This window comes from Rhamphochromis longiceps, linkage group LG19, assembly GCF_057381845.1.
Source record: "Rhamphochromis longiceps isolate RC_006_pf linkage group LG19, R_longiceps_female_GT1.1, whole genome shotgun sequence".
Lineage (NCBI taxonomy): Eukaryota > Metazoa > Chordata > Actinopteri > Cichliformes > Cichlidae > Rhamphochromis > Rhamphochromis longiceps.
In genome coordinates, this window is record NC_140575.1 from 7,403,288 (window position 1) to 7,411,614 (window position 8,327).

General features: G+C 37.8%; 1 protein-coding gene across 3 annotated transcripts in view; it reads right to left on the bottom strand.

The window, feature by feature from the left end:
- The window catches only part of esr2b (estrogen receptor 2b), a 73,903-nt gene extending 66,410 nt beyond the window's left edge, over positions 1–7,493 (bottom strand). Inside the window, exons 1-2 of one of the 3 annotated variants that reach the window (XM_085392064.1) lie at positions 7,294–7,493; positions 372–419 (exon numbers count right to left, since the gene is read on the bottom strand). The gene's annotated coding sequence lies outside the window, so the exon portion shown is untranslated. Of the gene's footprint in view, positions 1–371; positions 420–7,179 lie in introns of all 3 variants that reach the window. The other 2 variants (XM_085392063.1, XM_085392062.1) reach the window with 2 other exon arrangements.
- Between the last annotated feature and the right edge of the window lie 834 nt (positions 7,494–8,327).

The following is an 8,327-nucleotide window of genomic DNA, read 5'->3' on the forward strand; positions in this document are numbered from 1 at the left end:
TCCTGGTGGATCATCTTCTGAAGTAAGTATATGCTAACTAGCCTCTTTGAAAAAATATATATATTTACATAGTAGAGGACAGTTATGTGCCTCTGATACTCATTCATTCATCCTCTGATAATAGAAAATTACCATAAATAAAGTTGGTTGCCAATATTTAAGTCTGGTCTACAGTTTTGTGTAAAAGTATTTGCGTTTTTGTTACACAAATTGTAATACAACACAAAGAAAACTCAAGTAAATACACACCTGACTCTATATGGAAAAGTAACTGATTCCTAAACTGGATAACTGGTTTATCCAGGAGCAATCACCTGATTTGTGGAGCAGAAATAACTTAAAAACTAACACATCAAAGAAGCCCCACTCACCTGCTGGCCACATCTTTTACTTGCAAGGGGCAGCCAATCAGGAGAAAGCTGGCATAAAAGGGAGAGGAATGAAATAGCATTGAGAGGGCTACATCAGTGCTCATCTTAATTACATGAGGATTATTTGCAGTTGTGAATCATGCAAAACTAGTAGAATCAAATAATAAAAATATAGAAAATCAGAAATGAGCGCAATAGGGCCCCTTCCACTTTAACATTGTGTCCACTGTATAGTCTTTAGAGGCAACACAAAAGAATATAAATGGCAGCTGTTTAACTGTATAAACTAAAAGATATTTCTGAACATCAGGGTCACTGATCTCCAACGTAATGGATAGTCAAAGTAGCTAAGGACGCTGATAATTGGCTGGAAATGTAAGATAATTTTAGAAAACACTGTGAAGTTCTCTTTTTAATTAAGCAAAACTGCACATGGATGTATCCATGTGATTAAAATATCTGAGATAACATTACCAATAACTTTTCTGATTACATTTACCACACAAATTCAACGGAAATCATTACAAATGTGAACTGTGAAAATAATGCAGCACTCAGCAGCACCAGTAACAGCACAATAAGTCATAAACGCACGCACCAGTGCATGACCATAAGTCATCAGATACACCTACTCCAAGTCAGGTTGTCAAAAAACATCAACACTCAGATACAAATATATGTATTAAAGAGTCAGACAGAGAGTCCAGAGTGACAAGAACCAATCCGAGCAAACTGAATTAAATCCACAGCAGAGCCGAATGAGACAGTTTCAGGCGTCAGCAGCTGTTTGTAGCCTGAACTGCAAAGTGAAGGAGAGCAGTTTTGAACTTTAGATGCCGGCTGCAGGCAAATACGCCCAAGATGATAAACTTTAACAATAATAATATAACAACAATAATTTATTCAAACGTGCTACTTGTTTTGTGGCAGCCAGTCTTTCTTTCTTTCAAAGTCAGCACTCTGTGTTTAATATCTTTGTTTAATTTTTGTTTTTATACCACACTTTACCCAAAGTTTATAAGGCTTCCATAACACTCTTCTTCTATAGTAATGAAATTATTTAGATGTATTAAGATAAGATAAGATAAGATAAGATAAGATAAGATAAGATAAGATAAGATAAGATAACCTTTATTAGTCCCACACGTGGGAAATTTGTTTTGTCACAGCAGGAAGTGGACAGTGCAAAAGTTATGAGGCAAAAATTAGAATACAGTAAGAATAAATACAGTACACAACTGTACAGAATAGAATAAAATAAAATACTATATACTAGGGCTGAACGATATATCGCATTTGCGATAATATCGCGACATGATCAAGTGCAATTTTCTAACCGCAAAGGCTGCGATTATACTGCGATTATATTATACAATTGATGGGCTGCATCCTCCTGAGGCCGCATTTGTAGACTGATTACGTCACAGCGACGTGCCGAAGGCTGTCCAAATTACTACCATATCCCAGAATTCATAGCGCGGCCCAGCCAAACTCCAGTTTCCAGCAATGGCGGCAGCTACTAAGTTTTAAAATTACTCATACTAATCTTTCTGGGTCACAAAATAAACTTTTAACATATTTTCAGGCGAGAAAGTAGTTGTGTAAACATCAAATATCTGCTCGGTTTATCAAGATATCCCATATTTGCAAAAGTGCTTCGACGTTTTCAGAGGCGTCTGCTACCCACCAGCTCGACAGCTAGCCGGGAGCTCGAGGGTTACTGATGCGGCCGAGAACGGCACAAGTCCCGGCACATCATTTTCAGATCACCGCGGAGTTTCGCTGCTCGGGTTAAACGTAATATATAAGTCACTTAGACAACCTAAAAATGTTATTGTTGGGCTTTTTTCAGTGTTTTGTTTGTTCGTGAGTAAATCGGTTTGGCTGAGATTAAAGTTATTAGATTAGATAAAATAAAACTTTATTAATCCCCCGGGTGGGTTCCTCCTTGGTTTTCACACAGCTGACTAAACGTCAAACAGAAAACTTATTAAACAGAAGTATGAGACAGTCGAGAATTTACACCAGTGTCTGGTTATATTTTAGATAGCAAGAAGCAGACGGCCGAGTTTATTAAACTCCACCGAGACAGCGGTGACGCTAATCAGAACTAGACCGTCCAATTTCACGCCTTTAAACTTTAAAGGCGTGTTTGTGTGTGTGTTTATACAATTGCTATTATGTTTGCACTTTATGTGTAATGTTACTGACTGCAGAGATCAGTAAGATGTGTGTATTTTTTATTTATTAGTTTTATTTATTTAATATTATTTTTTAATTGAATGACTGTCTAGTAGTTCACAGATGTCGAAAAACTGAGTGTGGTAAAGCCACTGATTTTTTTTATGTATATTTCTGCAATCTGCACATTGTACTGACTTTCATTTTAATGTTTACACCAGGGTTCCTTGTCAGCACTTTATGCTCAGATGTTTGTAAGCTAAAAATAAACTATTGTGTATGTTCAAATATACTGTTGTGATTGAAGAAGTTAAATAAAAATGTCAGTCATCAATTCATGCATCACCTCATGTCATCATAACAGAGGTCTGTCTTCCAGGAAAGAACAGTTTAAAATTAATGTAATATAGTATTGGCCATACTATATGATGTATTGCTTGTCTTTGTTTAATAATACAGAAGACAAATACCTTAAAAAATAATCGCATATCGCATCGCAATCGCAATATTGGGGCAAAAAATCGCAATTAGATTATTTTCCATAATCGTTCAGCCCTACTATATACAGTAGAATAAAATAAAATAAATATACAATAAGATAAAAATAGAATACAAATACAAATACTATATACAACTGAGTAAAAATACAACGATGACAGAAAGGATTATTGCACTTAGTATTATTGCACATGTATGGATGTGTGTGCTTGATCAGTTAAAGTCTTTATTATGGAGTCTGACAGCAGTGGGGAGGAAAGACCTGTGATGTTTGTTGAATCCTTTGTATACCAGTGTTTTTAAAATATATTTTACCTTCACAGGGCATAAAGGAATGATCTAAATAATTGATAAAATGAAAAAAAATCTCTTAAATTTATTATACTTATTTTGTTAAATGTAAATGGGAAGCAGCTAAAAATTAACAAGTAGTAAACTAACAACTAACAAGTTAACCTTTTCAAAATATGGATTCTTTACCATTACTTTGATTGTTGCAGAATTAGGTCAAACTTTTTACCTGAGGTACCGACATCTAACAAAACCCATTCATTGTGTTCAGTGCCATTTTAAGGTGCCAAATTGCTTCTAATAACGGTAACACATACATTTCCACCAAAAATCAGCAAAGCTACTTTTTTGGGATGGAATCACACTATGATTCACAATTTTCCCCACAGATTTAGTTGAAGTCAGGTAATCACATGAGTGGTTTTTCATATGGTTGCCTGGATACAATGCTGGTCACTTCAACTAAATGCTAAAAGGGCCAACTCACAAATCTGTGCAACCTGCTTTTGCTTTGATTTCTATTCAAGTTCTAACTGGAAGTGACAACTCGCATGGCTCATATGATGGGAGAACTGTGCTATTCCTGGCTGCTAAGATTTTTTTTTCATGGAAAGATTATGAGCCAAATTAAGATAATCTGTAATATAAGATCATCAAATAATCCACCTTTTCAAGATGTAGTTTAGCTGGATGCATTTGAAATCCTGGGCGAGCTATAAAAATTCTAAATGGCAAATCAACAATTCCTGTAAGTTTCCACCTATAAAATATATTAAATAATAAATACATTTAAAACAATCTGCACCCACACACACACACACACACACACACACACACATGCAGGTTTATATCCACCAGTACTGTTCTTCAGTCTGAAATATATCTCAAAGCATGTCATCAAACATTCATCAAAGCTAAAATGTGCCAAAATAGATGGCGAAAAAAGAGAAAACAAGAAAAAAATTACCCTAAAGTCAGTTAAAACCCCAGCTAATAAATAAATTCTTTCATTCTTTGATATATAAAAAAATAACACGTGATAGTGCCTCCACAAGCCAACAAGCAATCACCAGCAGATCGGCTGATGATCAAAGCATCAGCAGTAACACTGTTCATTACGAAGTACATCCATAAAGAGGATGCCACGCCCAAGGTTCAAATTGCCAACAAGACTTGTTTCCCTCCCAAAAGCAACACAATAAGAAAAGCTAAATTACAAGTAAATCCTAATAAAGACGCCAGATTCTAGAACACCAGTCCTCCGTCAAATAAAGGACAAAGTTATCACTAAGCGCTCTCACTTGCCACACCTGAGAGAGGGAGAGGATGAGTGAAGGAGGAAGGAGAGAGAGCAGAGAAAAGGGAGAGGAAGCAAACACAAGGAGAGGGCGGGTAATAGACCAGCACACTGAGTGAGCCTTAAAGTGCAAGGATCTTTGACAGGTTTCATCAGTCTGACTAAATGTAAAATCATCAGCATTTTATTTATGATGATCAACAACAACAAAAAACAGTTGTTATTCTTAATCCTTTCAGACAGCCTAATTTTCTTCAGTGTGTATTTAGCATGAAACAGATTGTGGACAGGAAGAATCCAAAGCAAGGAAGAGCACTGTTTTAGACGTATAAAATAAAAGTAAAGCAAAATACTGTATTGTCACGTTACAACTTTTGTAAATGTATACACCACACGCATTTGGGTCATAGTCGTGCACTAATTTAAAGAAGACTGCACTGCATATTTAAACAGTGCACACTCCAAAACTTATATCTTTCACGAGGCAGTGGCTTTATTCAGCATCTATAAAGCGTCTGTTAACATGTGTACCCCATGAGAGAAGGGCGGGACAACCATCAAGGATTCGACGTTACAAAAGCAAAAAACCTGTCAGTCTGCAACTTTCAATACACGAGTTTGACGCCCAGTTTCAGATTAACAGACATCAGAAGCCAAATGAAACTAGTTTCCTTCTGAAATGAATCATTATCGAGCATTCTGAACATGTGCAGTTTGATCCCACTCCGATCTTCTTCTCTCCGTGGCACTACAAAGCACGGCACACAGTCCTCTTACTGGTGCTACACCTGCCTGCAGGGAGAAGACTGCAGCACACCTCTTATGGGCTCACTAGTGCCATGTTTTAGTCACATAGTGTTCTCGTGTATATCGGGTGACGGACGACCTGTGGGCTGCATTGGGAGGAGGTGGGGGTTGGGGGGAGCAGAGTGACCTTGAAGAGTTTTCGTTGCCAAACTGTGGAATTCTTTTCAATGGGAATGAAAACCGGAGATCGGAAGGGGATGTACACCAAGCCTGAAATCTTATTTCTAGTAACGGCAGGACTTCCCTCCATCCTCCCCTCCACACACACACACGTGCATATTTTCATCTCCCACACAGCTAAGTTATTCGCGAGTGGAAAAGGAATCTGGTATTTACAGTAACAGCCAGATTATAATTACACCGTGAGCAGTCTCAAGGCTGCGGAGAGGAGGCTGCCAGGCTTACATCCACTGTGTGGCCTGAAGAACACAAGCAGATAGTCAGTTTTGTTGATGTGATAAACTAATCGCCAGGGCCGTCTAAAGATTAGAGTGCAAATCCTCACATAAAAACCACAGCAATGCTGTAATAAGACGTGGAAGAACGCCTTTAATGCACGCTCCTGAGAGGACAGGATTAAGAAAAGGGAAACTTGAAAATACAGCAAAGCCACATTTAAGGTTCAGAACACACACACACACACACACACACGTATCAGGCATCTGCAGGATGAGTCTAAGAACATGTCTTTATTTTATGTAGGAGATGTTTGATTAACTAATGTGACTGGGTTGATTCACAACCACCGTTTGTTTTTTAAATCTATACATTTTAGCTGCACAGAGGAAGATTTAAGATTTAAAGTGAATGCAGTACAACTGTGAAGAAGGACAAATTAAACCAGAATCCTCTTTAGAATGGAGTTTTTAAAAGATGGAACTAGAATGACAAAATCTAATGAAAAATATTAACTAATTTTTGCCTTTTTGTGTATATATATATATATACCTGCTTCCTTTATTTTGTTTTGGGGGCTTTTGTTGACTTTTTTGTCCTTTACGGGTTGAATACAAATTCTGACAAATACAAGGAATCGCAATTAAAACATTTCATTGAATAAGATACTGAAATTGGGCACAAAACATCAGCAGGAGCCTTTACAGCTCCACTCTTTTTATTATTTGATGTGTCTGGGAAAGTTTTAGAAAATTAAAACAAAAAAAAACCTTCATTTTTGCTGGTGATGACAAAAGTCTCAACTTCTCTTCACTGACTGCGTGAAAAAGCCTGGCTTCTTCCTATCAGAGCCACATTAAACTAATGGCAACCCAAAAGGTTAAGTGGTATGATTTTTCTCCTAATTCAACTTTTTTTATTTTATGTAATCTATACCAACCTCTGTGCTGTGAGCCAATACAGTCCGCAACCAAAGACCAAACCTTTTCAGAAAAATGTCAGTCTTACCTCTTAAAATTCCCTAACAACTGAGCAAACTACATTTACTGTAATGTGACAGTAAATGTTACACATGTCTCTCTTCAACTCTGCTCACACTGCACGCCTCATAATTGCAAAAGCATATTTTATGGTTGAGAGCAATACAATGAGATATTTTATGCTTACACATCTCCTACACAGTAAATTTAAGCTTAATTGAACCTTTTGCCTTTATTGGCAGAAAGTCTGTCGCAGCAGTTTTACCCATGTCAGTCAAACCATGAACTCTCTGAGATCGGTAAAGTTGGTCGGTTAGAGCACAATCAGAATTGACTGTTGAACCGAGCAGAGATGCACCTGTTACACTGGGAACGATCCGGTCAGTTTCACTCCTCCCTTCCGCGCTGCGGTCACTCTCTGCTCATCTCAGTGGAAAAGAAATCACATCTTACTTTTCTCCATTTCACGAACCTGTCACGGGAACATATCAGCTGCTGTGTCTGCCGCTTTACTTCTTTGGGTTAAACGTCAAAGTCGCCGCAAACACTCAATAAACGAAAGCGTAAAAGTGAAACTATAAACTACGCGGCACGTGCACCTCGGCTCTTATTCCTCCGCGTTATTCCTCCACGAACTTTTTCCTTGATGGTGTGTCAATAATATTTCCACTCAGTCCCTCTCCAGCCCACCAAATCCTACGTTTAAGGTTTGTCCCATTCGGAGACGTCACTGGACACGCCTTCTCGGAGCTTAGCGCGCAATAGGAGGAGGCTCGGAAACTGAGCTGTGTTCCAACACGGAGAATTAAGCCCCCGAGTGCGTGTGTGTCCGCACACGTTACTCCTCAGGAGCTGTTTGTCGTGTAATAAAAGAGACAATCTTCACCTGTTCTGAGTTCATGATTGCAAAAAAGGAGCACAGCAAAAGCATGAGTCCACCAAGGCCCACAGAACACCAGCTGTGCGCCAGTGATGCTCATGTTGAACTGCCAGATATCGTAAAAAGAAGGTAAAGAGCATGACAGGAATAAATCTCCACAGAGCAACCTAGACACGCACGCACAAAGCAACGAGTTTCAGTAAAATGCAACTGAAATTTATAACATCAAAGGTTTTTTTTTTTTTATTAAAATCATGAATCATTAAGTATAAACTTGATTTATACAATCAAGTAAATTTCATTTAAGCAGATTCTATTCAAGTTAACGTTTTAGCACTTACAATATAATCATATGAAAACTTACATGTAATTAATTCTTTAGAACTGAAGAAGCCTCTTGCATGAGAGGTGAAACTTCTTCAACAAACTTAGAGAAGTCCAGTCACCTTCTTTTTAAAGCTCCTAGGTCTGCCGTGACCTGGATGACTGAGAAGCTACACAGACCTACATGTGACTACAGTCCCACTAAGAAGCTTCTGATATTTGTTTCTTAAGAGTCTCTTAAGATTGAACCCTCTGTGATCGCTCATTTTCATTCACGTTTAGTAAAAAACTTACAAGTCGCT